Genomic DNA, 21,269 nt, shown 5'->3' on the forward strand with positions numbered 1-21,269 from the left:
GAGGATCACATGGTAAGTGGATTAAAACCACTTCAAACTTAAGATCTTTACTCTTGGTTTGTTAGTACTTTTCACTAGCAATTTTACCTATTTATGGTCACCTTTCTTCCCAAAATTTTGCAGCAAACTCTTCCAAATATTCACCACTCTTCCCAAATCTATTTCTGGGACTACCTACTGAGCTCTGAAAGGCTGATGGTTTTCCTTTACCTGGGACAGAAGTAAATTAAGTCATTATCATAATATTGACATCAGTTTCAAGAATTTCTGAGGATCCAAACACAAAACTTTCATAGCATGGTTGACCCTGAGTCATCCCATATATCTTGAAAATTTTGATTGTAATGAATTACCAGTTTTAAAGTTTATAATGGCATATTTAATTAAAACATTTGAGAGAAGATGAAATAAATCCAGAGGTAGATTTTCAAGAGTTATACAATGTAAAAATTACAGCAATAATCACTATTTGTGGATTCTTTATTTGCAAATTTACCTATTTGCTAAAATTTATTTGTAACTCCCAAATCAATATTCACAGTGCTTTTGCAGTGCTTTGAGGACACGCACGGTGGGACAAAATTTTGAGTCCCCAGACATACGTGCTGTTAGCTGAGGAGGAACAAGATGACACTGACTTCTTATTATAGCTCTAAGACTGTAACCAAGTGTCTATTCTGTGGTCTTTTTAGTGCCATATTTTTTGTGCCTTTCGTTGGTGGTTTCACTGTGTACGATGGCCCCAATCATTGTGCTGATGTGCTGTCTAGGGTTTCTAAGCACAAGAAGGCTGTGATGTGCTTTGCAGAGAAAATACATGTGTTAAATAAGGTATGTTCATGCATGAGTTATCGTACTGTTGCTCCTGAGTTCAATGTTAATGAATCATCTCAAAGAAACACAAATATTGCATGATATCACTTCTATATGGACTCTAAAGTACAATACAAATGAACTTATTTACAAAACAGAAACAGACTCACATAGAAAACAAACTTATGATTACCAAAGGGGAAGTGAGGGGAGGGATACGTTGGAAGTAGGGGATTAACAGATGTACACTATTATATACAAAATAGATAAACAACAAGGATTTACTGTATAACACAGGGAACTATATTCAATATCTTGTAATAAACTATAATGGAATAGAATAAAAAAATATAGATTTATACATATATATGTATAAGTAAATCACTTTGCTGTACACCTGAAACTAACACAATATTGTAAATCAACTATACTTCAATTTAAAAAACTTAATGATTCACCAATATATTAAATAAAATATATTTAAACAGAAACACACATAAAACAAGATAATGCATTGATTGGTGATGAAAATGTTGTGACCAGATTGTTACAGGAAACTAACCTCATATTTCCCCTAGGAGCAATGGTTCAGTATTTACTAATTCAGTGTTCACGGTGACTTTTTAAAGCATAATCACTGGAATAATGAGAATCTGCCATCTATAGATATTGATATTACAGAAATGGGAGGGGTTGCTATAAATGACCTGCTCCTGTATTCTTGGTGATGACACAAACGGAATTACTGCCTATTTGCAAACAATACCTGCATGAACTGCAAATAACTAGTAAGTCACTCAAAATAGCAGATGAATGAATTTGTTAAGAATGATACATAATCATTTTATTGGGCCATCAATTAAGGTTTCTGATGGTTTTCTTGTCAGTTTTCTGTAAATGAATCAACTGGCTTAGCAGGTCAAGACAGAGGTCAGTCTTGCTTCTAGTAGGTCAAGGATGCCTTATGACTACCACAACTCAGCAGTGGTCTCTGAATAAAAGTCATAGAACTGGCTAAACCACCAAATAAAAGAAACTAAAAAATATTCTCAGAGAACCCTTGGGGAAAGTGAGAAGTAGGGAAATCAAATTTAAAATGATCATGCTAAAATTTCATATTATCTCCGTTAATCTTATAGCTTCCTTTTGAGATCGGTATTATCATCTTTATTTACAGATGAAGCAACAGAAAAGTTGAGTAAAATATCTAAGTTCACTCAGCAAATAGGTAAGAGAGCACAAATTAGCAGCAATTGTTGTCTGACTCCAGAGATCATGTGCTTTTAAATTAAAATTCCAAGATTTTTATTCTATTCACCTCTTTGCACTCTTCTTTTATTCATCTGTAAGGCTTTCAACCTTCTTTTAGAAATGTATTTCAAAACCTTTTAAAATTTTTGAATATTCTTCTAAAATATATGAAGAGTTAATATAAAATTACAGAATTATTTTCTTATGGGACTTCCATCAGAAGATGTCTCCCTTTTAAATTTTTGTTACTTTACAAAAGTACTTTTTCAAGTTACTTGATTGTACTTTGGCTTATATTTTCCCTCAGAAAAAAATATAATTGATGGTTAAGCATTAAAGTACAGAAAATTACTATTAATCAGTGTTACACTTCAATTGTAGTTTTGTCAATCCTGTATCATGAAGCATACCCAGTATGTTTCCGTAGGAAAATGCATTTTGGTTCCAGGCAAGAACCATTTACCTGAACTCATTGAATTCTCAGGAATTCCTCCCTCCAACTTGCTGGTTGTGGAAAAAGGAGAATCCTCTACTTACAAGTCCTTGTCAGTAAATTCTGAGACCTGTCAGGGATTCCTTCAAGGGCAAGACTTAGGGAAGAAATTGGAGGTTAAAAGGGGTTGAATTGGAACAGCTCTGTGATTTCTCATTTCTTACAGCAGACCAGGCTGGCATTTGCTCTAGTCCTGGCCAGCAGCTCACTGCCTGATAAACCATGTGGTATGACACATAGATGAGCCCTTAATTACTGGAAAAGCATCTAGACAATTAGCTGGGAAATGTACATTATCTCCCTCTTATTTGCCTCTAGCATCAATGCCACAATTGTTAAAAAATCAGGTTATACCATGGGAATGTGTCCAGAATGTCAACGTCTTCCTTATAGTGAACTTCATAGAAAAAAGGATTGAGAATCCTGATATCAAATAAAAAGCTATTTTGTAAGCATTATTCCTGTCCTAGAAATTAAAATATAATGTGCATATTTATTTCTGACCCTTACACACTGAATTATTTCAAACTTATTTAGTGCTTTTTAGCATATGTATATATGTATATATGAAGAGATAGTGCATTTGTAAATTATACTTGTGAATATTTGCAAATTAAGGCAATGTAGATGAAGAGTCAATATGTCCGTGTATATATACACACTAAAGAAGAAAAGTTTATACATAAAAGTTGTTGCCATATGTAGGGCAGGTGTAGTATTTTCTCAATCTGACACAACTTAAAAAGTTTCACAGGAGAAACTTCCTAGCACTTGAATAGATTAAAAGCAATAGAAATTGGTCCCTCTATCCAAGATTTAGCTTGAAATATTGATTAGTTTACCTGATGTATAATATTTCCATTGAGAGAGGTATAGAATTTTTGTCTAGAAGATAACAAAAGCCAAATTCTAAAGAAACTAGAAAGTTCTTCCCTCTCTTTGTTTTGGCTTTCCTTTTTAAAAAGTTAAGGTTGTCCATTATTTAGAGGGGATAGTTCTCAGGACTTAGTCTTACAAAGAGCAGTTCAAGAACATCTGTACTCTATGTGTGGTGGTTTTTAGACAAGGGTACTTTTTTAATCTCATACACCATTTACAATTTTCTAACATTCCATGCAGAATTGTGCTTTTTTTTTTTTACCTCTTTGTGTGTGTTTGTGGAACTAAGAGAAAATAGTAAAAGAAGCACAACTGAGAAGTTGCTCTCCAGGCTTTGATCCAGGAGTGTACAGCTAACTGTTGTACTCTGTAAAACTCCCACCAGGTGGAACAATTAATGCAGAATGAGGCAAAGACAAAATGTAAGTATTTAATGAGAACACACTCATTCCAGAAACATTTACATGTGTATTACTACTGCAATTCTTTTTTATCATTTTTGGTGTTGATAAATACTAAAAGTATTTAGTTTTAGATAGCTAAGAACTTTACATATTTATTGCTGTTTCAGTAACTCTACATCACCTTGCAATATCCAGATAAAGAATTTTTTTCACAAAAGTATGTGGATACATAGATTTTGTGGATAGATACTATTCACAAGGAGTCCACTTCCCAGTGAGGAAATAAAAAAAGCCATGAGATAAGATTAAGGTAGAGGTGCATACTAAATGCATTATAGGACAGTGAAGTAAATTTTGAAAATCATGCCTTAGAGAGAGACAGAAGGTTCCATTAATTTTTTTGGAATACAAATGGAATTTCTTATATATTCTCTTTTATAAGTATTAGTCCCAACTTGATTAATATAATAAATAGAAAAAGTTACTGGGGAAATGATCTTTTCTGTGGCAAGAAATGAAGACTTCCAGGGCAGGATCACACAGTTCTTGCACGAGATCAGCCATTCTCCTACCATGGCAGTACTATATGGGTTCTGTTTCTGGATAGCTGAGAGCGCATACAATTTTGCCTCCTCTTTCTCCCCAAATCTCACTGAAGGAATGATAAATATGTATAGAAGAGGTGATTCACAGTACCACTGAGGACAGAAGCAGATCAAGAGTGTTTCAGAAATTATGAGGAATATGGGGAAAAAACCCCAATTGGTTCATGTTGCTGAATTAACTAGAGGGCAATATTGTTGCTCAACTAGGAGATGTCCTTTTCCAGCAGAGCTGTGAAGAGACATCAAGCTTGAAATGGGCAGACTTTTTCTCTCCATAACCACAGGGCTAGGCCACCTAACATCCATCTTCCTCATCACATCCCCTTCCAACACACACACACACACACACGCACACACACACATTGCCAGAGAGAAAGAGAAAGAGAGAAAGGGAGAGAAAGAGAGAGAGAGGGAAAGAAACAGCAGCCGTGTGGCCTTTGCTCCTAGTTAAAAGGAAATAAAAAAAAATAAAACCCTCCTCTATAAAGAAACTGACTAATTGGCCAGGGAACACCAAGGTTTTGAGTGTAAGTGTTGGTACCTCCCCAAAGTCCTTACTTTGGCATTTGAATGGGTGTGAAAGCCACCTGCCTCTCTACACCCAATATGTGCAGCTCCCCATTCCACCCCCCAAATGCCTGGCGGTCACTGGTCCCCACTGCTCCACACAGGCTTGTCAGTCCCTCTCTTCCTGGGAGAGGCAGGCATGAGAAAAGACCTACCACAGGCAGAAAAGCTTGTGCCAGTGACTTTTATTAACAACATGGCTCTCCATTTATAAAAATAAATAGCAATTAAGGACCACCAGACATTTATGTAAACTACTATCACACAACAAAAAGCCAGAAACAACAAAACAAATGATCTCAAAAAAATCGAACACGCTTTTGGTAAAAGAGGAAAAATTTTCCATAAACATTATACTTAGAGAAACTATGGGTACACGCAGTAACATAGATGAAAATTAGGTGCATTTTGCCAAGTGAAGAGGCCAAAGTCAAAGACTGAAATACCACATGATTCCATTTATATGACAATCTGGAAGAGGCAAAACTATAAGGATGGAGAAGACATCCGTGGTTGCCAGGGGTTGGGGATGGGAGGATAGCAGAAGAGGATTTGGGAGGGGTGAGGAAACTTCTGTGTCATGATTGCAGTCGTGATTATAAAGCTCTTATATTTCAGAACACACGGAACTATAGAAATTGCAGAGAGAATTTGCCATATAAAAATGTAAAAAATTTTAAATTTCCGATTAGCATTCTCACAAAGACTAGACTAGATAGCATGTTCCTAAAAATAAAAAGAAGCTACTAGGATAAAGAAGCATTCTGAAGACAAGAACAAAATACAAGCAACTCAAAATGTTACTGCTGATTAACGTAAAAATAGAAGAATCCCTCTTTCCCTCCTCTATCTTTCTGTGTGTGTGTATCTGTGTTTGGTTTAAAGGGGGAGTTTCAAAGAAGAAGTATGTAAGTATGTTAGGTAAATTAGTATAGTGGTTGTGGAAAAGTTTAAAATACACAAAGGAAAATAGAGACAAAGGCAAAAATTTGGATAATTTGAAAGCAAAATTAAGAGATACAAATAAACTTATCTAGCGTATACAAGATCCACATAAAATATATTTTCAAGTAGAAAGAACAGGAAAAAATGAAAAACAAAAGTAATAATCCATTAATAAAAGGAAAACTAAATCACAGTTTTCAAATTGATGTTTTGATTAAGTGCTGAGCAAGGGGAAACAAACTGCCTGTGCGTAAACATACAACCTTGTGAAAATGTTAACACAAAGGATAATAATGCTTTCAGAGTGGAAATTGGTTTCAGAAGAAAAGCCTCGCTAAGAAATGGTTTGAATACGTGTTCAATTGGTTTTGAATTTCATCAGATGAATCAGCTTCTTTTCGGTGTGGGCACCCTGGCTGACATAAAGGATCACCTATGGTCTCACTCTCCAGGGCTGATCATCTTTCTAAAAACTCAAAAGTTATCCAGGTACAGGAATATAATTTTATTGACAGCTTTTGATGTAAATTCATCATTCAAAAATATTTTTTTCATCCAAATTCCATGCTAATGCTTTAAATCTGTGCCACATAAAACCTTTCCCAATATGGTATCTTAATGACTAACAATTTGGAAGGTTTAGTCTGTCATTGAGATCAAATATTTTTGTATGTGTGCCTTTGTCATTATTTGATCTCATCATATAAGCAACACTCTGTTTTAGTGTAATTCTTTGAAAAACGCCATAATCAATGGAAATGATGATAATTAGATCAAAGGGGCATATTTTTGTTTTTGTTTTTTCTGACAAAGAAATTGTAGGCAAAGTCTCTAGTAGAAGCTATCATTATTTGCAGGTGCATTGGGCTCTCCACTTGTCACTGGGTTATAATTCTAGAGATTGCCTTGAGTAATAATGCTTTTTTTTTCAGGAGCTTTTAATCTGAAAACAAAATATGGAATATGGAACAATATATAGCCAGTTCAACTTATACCTAGTACATTTCAAATTGTACTGATATATGCCTGAAACCACAAATGACATGAAGACTATTAGAAGAAAATCATGAAAATAAAAGTGACTTTTGTTATCAAGTTTGCAACCAAATAGTTATGAATTCTCATTAAAAAAATGTAACTTTTATTTATCAACCAGTTTCTGGCACCAGTTAACTGGCTTTTCCACAATCTCTAGCACAGTGATATCCTTAAAGTCCTTAGAAGTCCTTTCATCATTCTGAAACATAAAAGATCTGTTAAATGCTCAGTACACTTACAATTAAGGCATCTTAGTACCATAACTGGATATTCTTTCACCCATAGGTTGTTAGTAACTGGTAGCTTATAAGCCAAAAACAGGATGGTGATTATGTTGTGTTGTGGTATGTAGTGTTTAAAAAACTGAGTTGTCAACATTTAAAAATGGTATATTTTTGAAAAACAACAATGTCCTGTATAGCACAGGGAACTATATTCAGTATCTTGTAATAAACTATAATGAAAAAGAATATGAAAAAGGATATGTATACATATAATTGAATCACTTTGCTGTACACCAGAAATTAACACAACATTGTAAATCAACTATATTTCAATTTAAGAAAAAAGAAAATATTTATTTTACAATATTGAGAGAAAAACCAAAAATTTCAAAATTAATATAGATCAAACAACATTACCTCCATTGTCACTTCCCAATCCCTTAAAAGTGTTTTCTGGCATGGATTTCCATAAGATTTACAAATGAGTCATTGCTCTTGTTATAACACATTTAACTGTTCTCTGTTTATAAAACAATGCTACAATAGAATTCATGTTTTAGTAGCAAAAAAAAAAAAAAAAAAAATAAGACTAGACTATTGTACCTAAAATCAGAATTTGCTGCACATTTTTTGAAAAAAAAATTGAAAATCTATGATACTGGGCCTGCCTTTCTACAATCACCTGCAGCTAAATAGCAGTGGATTTTGTTAAGAAGCATGTAACCTAACTAGTTCTCCACAGGCCACTGCCATTGTGTTCCATCGGGGTCTCTTCTCTCATTTATTTTGTGTTTGGCCCCATAGTACTTGAGTAAATGACCCCTCATGTTCTTTCAATCAGTAAGTGAAGAAACAAAGGCAGAAAGGGAAAGTGATCTAACTAACCTGACGTTATGCTCTGGAATATGGACAAACCTCTATACCAAGGTCTTTCCTTTCATGATTTCATTTTATCTCTTTATTTAATTTTTTAAAAAAAATTGAGAATTGTTGCATTGTGTATACACTCAATAACAAGCTATATCATTAACTTTCTGAAAGTCATTATGAGCAAAACTTATAATAATGCATCACAAAGACAGAGATATAAAAATAAGCCTTGGCAAAAAATGTATAGGTGATATAGTTAAGTACTTCATCACTTGAAAAGTTCCAACAAGTATAGTAATTTGCATTATCAGGGTTTCTACAAGATCTTCACTGTATTTTAAGAAGATGTTCAATCTTCAGCAAAATCCTTTGCCTTCAGTAATTATAAGAAGGTGAGAGGAAAACATCTTTGTGAAGCTGGCTCTTTATAGCATATGATTCTGCCAGATCAAACTCAAAATTTATGAGAACTAAGTAAGTTTGTTTTTCATATAGAACTTTTTTTTCACAAAAAATAAAATAAAATAATTAATATTTTCTTATCTAATCGAATGATATTTTGAAAATAGCTCTTGCCAAGGTAAATAAAAAGATATAAAAATATTAAGGTGTAAGTTTCTGTGTATACAAAAAGAATAGTTAGGAATTAAAAATTTTAAATATGGAGAAACATTGAGAAAAACAACACAAGTGCATGCCAGAGCCAAATTGTTTTATTTATTTATTTATTTATTTATTTATTTATTTATTTATTTTTAGATTTTTGCCGCACCTGTGTGGCATGTGGGATCTTAGTCCCCCCAGCAGGGATCAAACCTGCGCCTCCTGCGTTGGAAGGTAACCTGCACCTCCTGCACTGGAAGGCAGAGTCTTAACCACTGGACCACCAGGGAAGTCCCCCAAATTGTTTTAAATGTGATAGGTGGAAATGCAAAATGGTGAAGCTGCTATGGAAAACAGTATGAAGATTCCTCAAAAAATTAAAAATAGAACTACCATATTATCCAGCAATCCCACTTCTGCATATTTATCCAAAAGAATTGAAATCAGGATTTCAAAGAGATTATTAGCACTCTCACATTCATTACAGTATAGTCAAGATGTGAAATAACCTAAATGTCTTTTGACAGATGAAAAGATAAACAAATATGTGGTATATACATAGGAATAATAATCAGCCTTAAAATAGAAGGAAATTCTGCAATACGCAATGACATGGATGAGTCTTGAAGACATTATGCTAAATGAAATAAGGTAGTCACAGAAAGATAAATACTGCATAATTCCACTTACATGAGGTATGTTAAATAGTCCAATTCATAGAAACAGGAGAGTAGATTGGTGATTTCCAGGGCCTAGTGAGAGGGAGAAGAGAGGAGTTAATTATCAATGGGTATAAAGTTTAAGTTAAGCAAGATGAGTAAGTTTTAAATATCTGCTTTACAACGTTGGACTTACAGTCAACAAGAATGTTTCATACACTGAAACATTTAAGAAGGTTAAGTCTTATGTTCAATGGTCTTACCACAATAAAATAAAACAATTTAAACGGTGATAGAAATAGTTTGAAAACAAATACAGCTCCTATTTCACTCTAAAATCACATATGACAGCTTTCTGCATATAAATACAATGTTTCCTTACTGTCAATTTACAGTCAATATCATTCTTGCTTTTATTGGTACATGTTATTAGCATTATAGTTATTTACTTTCATTGTCTGGAAAGAATGTACTCATATTGCAGAATCAGCAGAGAAGTCAAATCCCTGCCTTATGCATTTGAATGTTTAACTTGACAAAGAAAGACAAACTTTAGGGGAGCAAAGAAAATTTTTTCTAGGAAGTGAGGATGCTAGCTATGCAGTAAAGATGGCCATTCATAAAACGTCTGAAGAAGTTTTTCCAGACAAATTCAAGCTGAAGTTTTATTATTGTGTTATGAGAATTATATTTAAAATCAAGTGTTTTTTCACTCACTTCATGTTTTGAAAAATATGAAATAATTTGCAATTGTCACAGTTATTCATATCACAAATTTTTTACAAGCAGTAATTTTTTTAGGTTAGCAAGACACTAGAATTACAATAAACTTATATGTGGGAAAAAATAGCAGTTTAATAAGCCTATGCTGGGAAAATTGAACCTTAAAATATTCATACACACTTTTAACCTTTCAGTATATATGAACTCTGAAGTTAGTTGAATACTTCGGGGATTTTAACTCATGCTATATTGTGATAAAATTGTTTTCTTAAATCTAAGAGATTCTAGTCAGGTAAAAAGATACCGAATTGTAGAATTAAAGGACTTTTGTGACTTTCATCAACTCCAAGGTTCTTTACTTCTCCAAGTTTCTTCATTTATAAACTAGGGATAATAATGCTTATATGAATATTGATCTTATGCTAAAATATAATGTGGATATGAAAACAAGTTTAAATTCAACAGTTTGCTCGTGAGTTGCCTGTTGTAATTCCTCTGTAGAGACGTGTACAAAGAATCAATGTGGAAAAGTTCTAAAACTACATCAAATATGTTGTTGACATACAGATAGACTGTCACTTATATCTACTGCCAGGCACTTTATTAGATTCTAAGGATATAAATATGAAAATTATACAATCATTTGCCTTCAAGGAGCTCACAGTCAGGTAGGGAGGACAAACCATATACAACTTCCTACAATGGATTAAGTACTATATTAATATTAGCAAAAAGTGCTATGAGAGCATATAAATGGAGGGTTACTTCTGATTATAATATCAGACACAGGGTGACTGAGATAGTGTCCTTGAAGCTATGTTTCATAGAATAAATTGAATTTTTCTAATGGCGAATGAGGACATTTGATGCATAAGAAGGATCTTGAGTAAAGGTATAAAGACAATTTAAGAGAGATGGTGTGTCTGGGATGAGAACGGATATGTGAATGATGGGATTTGATATTGGATGTGCAAAGGCATATGAACTGCAATCTCTGCAACAATCATGAAGAAAACTGATTTTGTCTCATACCATGTAATTTGTTAATGTGATTGCTATAGTTCTTTAATATGTCAAAGTAAAAATAAGACTTTTTATTAATGGCTGATAATTCACTACCCAGATAACATTTTTGAAACTAAAAATATAATAGTACTGCAATGAATATTACTTTATCTTTATTGGGGAACTTTGTGTTTTTACCACACAGAAAACAAGGAAGAATATACTTTTTGAAACAAAGTATTACACTTTACACAGAACATTTTTTAAGAAAAGAAAGTACACAATTAAGTGTGTGCCATAGAAACAAACAAAGAAAAAACTCTGATAGAATTGATTTGTAGAGAGAGACACTCAAGACAAGGCAATTAATTCAGGAGAGATGAATTACAGCCACAGCTGTGTGAATGAATAGTTGGAAATATATTTGATTAATGTTTAAATAGAGAATACATTGGCTAGAGTAAATAGGTGAATGGGAGAAACTAGCAAATGTAGAAAGAAATAATCAATAAATTTTCTTAGTTTAAGTAGAGTGATCAAACATTATAGGATAGAATTTGGAGAAAAGAAAAGGCTTGGGAGTAACATAATAACTTATTTTTGGACACCTTCAATTCAAGTGCCACGTGAACTTTCAGACTGAGTTGTTTAGCAAGTAATTAGAAATTATATTATTCATATTATTTTGCAATGTTTTCTGTTTATAGAAGTAAGAATATCTAAAAGGTATTGGATCAGCCATCTCTTTGTAACAACCTCCTCCAAAACTTAATGTCTTATTACACTAAGTATTTATTATTACTCGGTAGTTTATGAGTCAACTAGGTAGTTTTACTGATCTTAGCCAGGCTCAGTTGATATTAGCTGAGTTTACTCATGTAGTTTTGGAAATCACGGTTTTCTAGGATGATCTCCTTCACATGCCTGGCATTTAGCTGGCTGTCCACAGAGATGACTGGGATGATTTAGCTCATCAGGCTAGCCTGTATTTGTTCTCATGGTAACTGAGCAGAATTCCAGGAAAGCAAATACAGGTATGAAAGTTCCCTTGAAGCTTAACCTTAGATCTGGCAAACTACTTCTGCCATGTTCTATTAGATATAAAAGGTCACAAATCCAGCCCAAATTCAAGAAATGAGAACATGTGTTCTACCTCTTGATGCGAAAATCTTCAAAGGCATGTTGCAAAGTGTGTGGTATAGAGAAGGATGGAGAATTAGGCCCATTTTTTAAAATCAATGAACCTGTTATCAAATGTGTATTTAAGTATATAGTTACTTAGAGTTAAAAAACAATCTAGTAGATAACCTTCCATTTAAGAAAAAAAATCCCTAACAAATGAATCATATATGTTAACCTCTCAGAGCACAGAAAGCTTGCTTAAAAGCCACATATAATTATTTTATCAGAGCCATGTGATAAAGCAATTATGTAATTATACATTAATTACTCAACAGAGAAAATGATTTGCGTTTGTGTTTAAAATTCAGAATTGTTCACCTGTTCTTTTTAAAGAATCTTTTAACTAAAAGAGAGCTAAAGTCCAATAGTACTTCGAATGGTGTCACTGTTCATCCTTAATTTTAACTAGTGTAAAATGACAAGAGATTTATCCAGTGCCATTAGTGAATACAGAAGGTAAATAGTTAAGAATAAGCCAAAGAAATTTCTTAAATGTGGGGAGCACCATACTTCCAACAATTAGATGTGTTTAGAGAGGGCACAGACAGCGGACTAAACAAACACAAGGTTAAACAAAAAACCACACGAACAAATTACCAACAATGAGTAAATCCAGAAACAAACACTCCATACAATTCCAAGTGTGAGGAACATGACTATACATGCAATAGACCAAATGGGATACTTTTGAGTGACAGTGGACTGGTAATTAGAGTGAAAGGGGCAGAGAGACAGAGGCAGACACTGGGAATCTTTCAGGTAAACTGGAACATACAGTTAGCTCAATAATGAATTACTCTGTAAGCAAGTGTCAGTTTCTTACTCAGAAACTAAGAAGTATTCTTGTGAATTTACTTATCCAGAGCCAATTGTTTCACCTTTTTGTTCCTCATTTAAATCTAAGTGTTAATCTGATGGTTTTCTGTGTATTGTCTGACATCTTTTCTTTCTTTTAAACTCCAAAGGTCATACCCCCCACTCCCCAACCCATCCTACCTTATAGTGTCCAATATTTAAGATGACAGAAAGAAAATTCTCTTTCTGAAACACAGCGGAAGAACTGCTTTTTGGGGTAATCTTAAAGAGTTTAGATGAAAGACGCTCAGGAGAAGAGACGGGAAAATGGTGGAGTGACAACTCAAAAAATAAAGGACAATGTAGAAGTTAGAAAGAGGGCTTAGGAAGAGAGCAAAAGTAACAGTAAAGAATAATGCCCTTTACACTGCCTTTGCTGATTTGATGTCTGTGGACAAACTACTGCACTCTGGACAGGAAAGCCCTGCTGAAGAGCATTTAGGGACTTCAGACACCCTGTCTCAAGAAGCAAGAACCTGCAGGAACTGAATAGAACGCTTGAGTAAAGTTCTCCTTTGCTGGGGCACAAAAACTGTGAGGATGGTGATGGTCATTGGTGAGGGTCTGGACAGAGATGTAGGACCTGGGTCTTTTTTAATGAAATGGGCTCGGGCACATAGTAAAGCAGAGGGTTGCAATCTGTTGAAATACTGGCCAACCATAAGGGATGCTACTAGGTCTCCAGACCTGATTTGGCTCTTCCTTGGTCTTGAAGTTTCAGAGAGGTGAACTCTTTAGTTTTGCAGAGTAGATTGGACTTAAGATGCTGACTAAAGCTTAGAAAGCAGAATGATTATTTATTGCAAAACAATCAGGAACAACATAACATATTGGATCTTAGCAAACTCAGAACTACAAAGTGAATTAGCTATGAGATTTGAATGTACAATTCTTGCAGTTCTAAAAGCTGAGTTATTCTTCTCCATAATGATGCACCTGTAAAGAGATCTGTACAAAGAATTTGTAGCAACCTTAGAAGATGCTCTTTGTCTAGAATAATGCTTGAGGAAAATATGTGATTCTTGCTTTGCTTTTAAGATGGACAATACTCCTTATGTGCCCCTTCTGATTGATATAGTTTTTCTTTAAATTGTTAATATGTTCAATCAGAAAACAAGTTTGCTAGCCTCAGGCCCAGTCTTTCCATGACTTTGAGTATTTGTCCACTCCATACACTATATGTTGATTGCATGGTTTGATCTTCAGAATGTAATCTTACTTTCCTGTTGTCTAATTTCTTGGGGTGGGGTAGTGGGAACACTTCACTGTCAACCTCATACTTAGCCTATACCCACAAGCAATTGTGACCTATATTCTCACAAAAGAACTTAAGTGGAAATAAGAGCTAGTTAATATACCCTCTACCATCATCTTTCCTTGTCCATTCTCTATCCCTACATGAGGGAAAAACTGGGGAATGGGGCAAAAATAAATTAAAAGGAGCCCAAGTAAACCTACCTACGTCTAAGGAACTACTTTGAGAAATGATGAGAAAAGGAGCTGAAGATGTTGAGGTCCTTTTATGAACTAAAATTTTAAAATACCCTGTGATATGTAAGCTGATGTGGCAGGGGTTTTCCCTCTACTTTGTTTACTATCCCCAGTGCCTGAATATTTGCTAGAAAGTGCTCAATAAATGTTTATGGAAATGATTGTTAATTAATTAATAGAATACTGTCAGATTCGAGCATCACATTTCAGTTGGAATAAAAGTAACTTGGAACATATCAGATGATTAATGCTCAAGAGGTGTAGAAGACTGGAAGATCTGTTTAAAGAAGGCATGGGTGTTTAGCTGAGAGAAATAGAATACTAGGCACAGGGCAAAATAAACACTGTCTTAAAATATTCAAAAAGCCAATCAATAAGTGAGATATAGGCAGACTCATTCTGTTACCCTGGGGATGATGAGTAGCCGTTATAGGAGATTTCAGATTTTCATAAGCAAGAACTGATTTGTACCCATGTATCAGTTTCTATTGATGGGTAATATTTTACCACAATCACATGAATTTGTGGCTTTCTTTTAGGCCTGTCTTCAAAATTCTACATGTAAGGTTTGATTTGTTTAGCCATTAAATTATTTTTCATTATTAAAGGTTGAGAATATTTCCCTGTTGTAGTTCATGATTACATGCCTGTTTCTAGGGTGAGAAATTGGATTCCTTTTGTTTCAATATTAAAAACCATTAAGAAAATGTGTGTAGGAAGATTAAGTATAAGGATATTAATAATAGTTAATACCTTTACACTACCTTCATCAGAGAAGTTCAATTATATCTCTATAGTTTTCCAAGAGATCCAAGTATTCTTTTTCTTAGCTTAAAAATATTATTTGATTAGCCGTTATCTGGGATGTGAAAACATTACACTAATCAACAATAGAATTGGGTTCAAAGTTAATAGCAAATAAATTCAGATAACAGTGGAATTTGGAAAATAGCAGTAAAAGTTATGAGCATCTAGCGAGGCTACATGTCCTGTGTACATGAATGTGGAAGGGTGTGGTTGATTTAAAGAAGCTGAACAGGCAAAAACAAAGAGTTCTCCAACAGTCATAGATGTAAGTGGTACATTGCTCAAAAGTAACCAGTGATCCATTAAAAGATTATTCCTGATTTTCCTGTTGTATCTAAAACATTTTAACAAAATTTATATTCACATTCACTTTTGAAGAATATACCTATTATGTAAGATGAGATGCAATTAATTTAGAAATAGACAATTTTTATTTTAGAAAACACACACACACACAGCTGTCCCAGAACCTATATTTAAAGGTTAGATACTCAAATTCTGGTCCTTTAGATATTATATTTTCCATTAAATTTCAATAAAGAATTGCTTATACTTGTCTTTCACTTCTTCACTTCCTGTCACCACTTCACCAACCTCAATCTGCCTTCCATTCCCATCATTTAAATAAAACGGTTTCTCTTAGATCACTGATAGATATATCTGTGCCTGTAAGTCCAAATGGTTACTTTTCATCGTTCATCTTACCTGACTTCTGTTGACCATTACTTTCTTGATGAAACTCTCTTTCACTTCAATAGCTTTATTTACTGATTTTTGCAGTTTCACACCTTCTCCCTGGACATTAAATATTGTTTTTTCACATCTTAAACTTTGGTCCACTGGAATCCTCCTGGAAAATCTCATACCAGGCAATCTTGTCCAAATCCATGCTTTTAGTTATCATGACAAATATATCTCTAACACCACAATATATGTCCACTTGCCTACGTAATGTTTTTCTTTGGCTGTCTTAAAGGCATTTCAAACTCAACATGCCTTAAATTTAATCTGTGATCTTTCCTTTCATTCTCTTCTGTTCTAGCATTCTCTAAGTTGGCAAGTGTACCATTAGCCATTCAGTCACACACAAACACACATGCAAACCAGAAATCTACGTGTCATCTTTGACATCTTCTTTCTCCCCATCACAAAGTTCTGTCATTTTTCCTATTAAACCTATTTTGAATGTTCTATTCTCTCCATCTCCTTCACCACCACCTTAGTCCAGGATACCATCATCTCTTTCCTGGACTATGGTTGTAGCCTCTGTATTTGCATTCATATTAGTCCCGGTATTCTCTGTTACATCCTCAGTTAAAAAAAACAAAACAAAACCCAATAACAACAGCAATCCAGTTGTGCTGATTTTTTCTGTCTTATTTAAAGCATTCCAATCACTTCCCAATGATCTTGGGATAAATGCAAGACCCTGCAATGTTGCCTGTAGAAAGAACCCTGCCTATTTCTTCAGTCTCACTGCACACTCCTCTTTCCCTTGTCATCTCCACTTGAGTCACACTGGTCTCCATTCATTTCTGCATTCAAATGCTTCTTCCCACCACAGGGCTTTGGATAGCGTTATCTTCTCCTCTTGAAACCCTCTACCTATGTCCATCCACCCTTCTAGCAGCTCATGCTCACTCCTCCCTAGGTTACTTCCTTAGAAAAACTCTCCCTGAATTGACTGCTCTGACAATGAGTTTCCTCCAGATGTAAGCTATTTTAGCCCCATACACCTCTCCTTAGAAATATTCCTTAGTACCATTTATCACAGTTATAATTTCACATTTGTATGAGAGTCTCTGATTTACCTGTCTCTGCCAATCCATAATAAGCTTCACGAGGACAGGGACATTCTCTCCTTTGGTTTAACATTTTATTTCTAGCACCTATGTGGTGTTGAATGAATGGCTTATGTTACCTAGAGAAGTCATTCACTGGCTGTCACATGAGTATGGATTTTATCATTTTTCTTTTGTCTTGGTACCAAAAATGAGGCTTTGAGGAAATGGACTAGAGAAAAAGCTGGGGGGTCCTGAACCTGGGCAAGTGTCCTTAGAGCACTTTGACAGCTGCTGTGTTATAGGGAAAATGGTAGTGGTTGTAGCATGTGTTTGTAGGGAAGTAAGCAATAATTCAATTGAATGTAATATACATTTTTAAAAAGATAACAGAGCTTTATCTATATCAGCTCTGTACTGAACAGTATAAATATAATAAAAATGTGAAAAACCTCTGTCTTATAAATCTGAGAAACTTATTAAAACATATTGGAAGTAAGACAGAAGTAAGCTAATAAACATTATTTTTATTTGATTTTCATAGAGTATTTACTATGCATATGCATTGTAATAAATCTTCAAAATATCTCAATGCTCATAAATCTGATAGAAGAAAGATATTCATATATTGATCTTAGAGAAAAGAAAATTGAGGCTTCAAAATGTTATGAGTTATATCCTAGTCCACACAGCTAGTAAGTGACACTGTTTAGAATATACTTCAAGTCTTTTAAATCAATGAATTCATGCTTAAAACCAGTGTTTGTCAAATTTCAGTAATATGTGGACTCTCATTAAAAAATCAAAATATTTCTGAAATTTTGTGTAGAATTAAATTAGCATCATGACAACATTCTTTAAACATATAAATAACTATGAATTTCTTTTACTTGTAGATCTCTAGAACTGCAAAAATAAAACAATATTTGGTTTTACAAATTTTATAAATCAAATAAAACAAAAATTCAAATTAACATCGCTATTATTGTGACACATTTTTGTTTATAAAATAAAATTAATAAAATGTGAATTCTGTATCAATGGTTATTTCCAGGCTCTGTATTAATCTTCATAGGTTAAATTTTGCTTCAATGACAACAAACCCTGAATCTTAGTGGCTTAACAAATAAAGTTCTATTATATGCTATATGTCAGGTGACTCACTAGGGTAGGTTTCACCATTTAAATTTAGGATTTCCATGCTTGGTACCAAGGCAGAGAAATAATTGGAGTGCTATACATAATAATTTTTACTGCCTCAGCTTGAATATTGATTACAACTAGTCATGTGGCTCCCTGTAACTGTAAGAGGTCTGGGAATTGTGGGTTATTATGTATCCAAGAACAACATTACTATATTGCTGAACACAAATAATGACTATCATATTCCAAAACTGAACTCTTATGCTCCAAAAATGATTTCAAATTATGAGTTATGTTGACCTAAAACATATAGACTGACAAATCTTTCACCAGCAAGATGGGTTTATTTGGGATCAGCAGAGAATTACAATTTGGAGTCTGTAACCATGATGAGTCACGTGCAAATTTCCACGTATCAAGGGAAAGAAATAGCTTTTATAGAGGGAAAAAGGAAGTTGGAAGAGCTCATGGTTTTCATTGGTTGAGTCTTTGCCATGAATAAGAGGAGTCTTCTTCCTGTTGGGCTCTTCTATCCTCAAAGGGCAAGAGAGGTCCCCCTTGCAGTCTCCCAAGTCTATTTAATTGAGGTTTCTGTTTATTACATTTTTACAGTTACCATGCACAAAAAAACAAGTTTAATAACATTACTGGTAAATTATTAAACATACATGCAAGAGTAGACATAGATGATTGTTATCATTTTTACATTAGAACTATAAACAGTAAGATGTGCTTCTCAATATATTGAAAGTTAAATAATAAATGCTATTTGTATAGGTGCTCTCTTGGCCCCAACAGAATTGTAAATAGAAACATAAGTGTAAGCCATGAACCCTTAGAAAATAATTGGTTAAAAGGTGGTCAATGAGATGATTCAGAATGAGAATTTTTTTATTGTCATCAAAATAATAATTCAAAATAAAATTGTATCAACAAGTCATGGCCACTTGTGAGAATATATTGCCAACTTCACAGTTTGAAAAACAACGTATACAGCTATTGTGTCTGTAGAGCTATGTGGCAATATGAGTGAAAAAAATCAATAAAGTGTTCAAGAACAAGATCATTGTGGACTGGAGTGGACTGAAAGTATTCATAGGCAAGGAGGATTTGAGCTCAGCCTTGAAAAAATGATAGAACTTAAGCATAAAAGAGAAGAGAATTGGATTCTCAGCAGGTTGAACATCATAAATAGGAGAAGGGGAAGAGCAAGGTTTGCTCATGGGTCTAGAAGGTGAACTTATTAGGGATAAAATGTTTGTTTTGAAGAGTATTTTGAATTTTCTTTTATGTATAATGAGAAGCTAAAGCAAAATTCTGAGTGAAAAGCTATGCCTCATTGAAAATGGCGTTTTTGAACAAATAATGTAATTTTTCAGTGACTGGTGGTTAAGACACTGTGAATCATAATTACCATGTATTATGTACACATGATGTGCAGGGTAATATATCAGACACTTTAGACAAAATATCTAATTTCATGATAACCTGAACACTAAAAGTTGGACAATCCTATCCTTGCTTTAGAGATCCAGAAGAGAATTCCAGAAGTGTCGGGTTACTTTATTTACAATAATAGTATGCACCCTGAAACAGGGATTTTAATCCACTTTGACACTAAAATTCAAGTTCTTTCTACTACATCATGCTAAGTAAAGAGGGCTACATATTTCTGGCCCTCTGTTGAGCAAATTGTATTTATTAATAAATTAGTAGTCATCCTTACTGAGGTAGATAATTTTGTGTTTCTTTCAAAGGACTAGATATATAACGTTTGCAAGTGATCAACATTGCTACCGATAAAGTATGCCTTTTGTGACTATCAACAGGAAAGTAACCTAGATATGTTGGAAATATTTCTATTATCATGAGACATGAACATCTATTAAATATCTGCTGTAAGTTTGAGATTTTATAGGGTCATATGCCATTTTTATCAGATTTGGGAAATTTATGATAGGAATAAAAAGAAAATATGTTGATTTCATAATGTATTTGTTGTCATACTTTTTGCATTTTCCTAGAAATAAATCAACAAAAGGTTGTAGTCTCAATGAGATAAAGGGCAGTGTATAAACGCTTGTGTAACTGGGTTCCCAAGCCAAAGATTTAGGGCAATTAAAATACTCAGTTTTCCCTTGTTCTTTTTTTATTAGGTTCTCTGAGATACTGTAGCAGCTATGGAAAACTTCCAAAGGCATGAAAAAGACCTCAGACTTCGGTGGTAGATAACAGGGACAATCAACAAGGAAATACCAGTTATCATCAAAGAGACTTCAGCAAGAGACTGGGAAAGAATGGAAATCATCCTTAGGGAAGTGGAATCAACATCCAAGTTCAATAGACTAAGTCATCACAGAACCTTGATTGAAATGTGGGGCACACAGAAAGTATTGACAACTAAAGGGAAAAAGAAAAAAAACAAAAAAATAAGAACTTCAGAGTGGGACACTAGAGGTAGAACCAGAGAAGGGAACATTGCTGGGGTTGTTTCTCCTTGTCATTGGCGGGGAATGTATTGGTATGTTATGGGAGGTTATGGATGGAATGTGTAGTTTGGTCATTTTCTCCCTTTAAATTAGATGTCGGAATATCAGGATGTTCTCCTATACGAATCTGGGTGAATCTCATGTTACTGGTTCTTATTAGGTACTTAGTAATTACACATTCAACAGATAAAGAATAAAAATGAAAGAATGAGTAAACGAATAGCTAGTGAATTCCATTGTTCAAAAAGGGCTGCAGCATCATAGTTTCCTGTCCTTCCTTGAATTTACTGAAAGCTTACTTAGTGGAGGAAACATACCTCCAGAGAGATACCATTGTATGTTCATACAGTGCCTGGCCCTCTGTATAGAGTGGTATCAAAATGTGGATCATTCAAATATTTTGTTGATTATTCACTAAATGCAGACCATTAGGCCTTGAAGC

General features: G+C 34.0%; 1 pseudogene across 1 annotated transcript in view; it reads left to right on the forward strand.

Moving 5' to 3' along the window:
• LOC309615697 (transmembrane and coiled-coil domain-containing protein 3-like) overlaps nucleotides 1-21,269 on the forward strand; it is a 58,725-nt pseudogene continuing 37,456 nt past the window's right edge. Inside the window, exon 1 of the transcript XR_014249811.1 lies at nucleotides 1-21,269. This exon is cut by the window's right edge and continues 28,738 nt beyond it. The product of XR_014249811.1 is annotated as a transmembrane and coiled-coil domain-containing protein 3-like (transcript).

This window comes from Balaenoptera borealis (genome assembly GCF_965194805.1).
Source record: "Balaenoptera borealis genome assembly, chromosome: 18".
Classification (NCBI taxonomy): domain Eukaryota; kingdom Metazoa; phylum Chordata; class Mammalia; order Artiodactyla; family Balaenopteridae; genus Balaenoptera; species Balaenoptera borealis.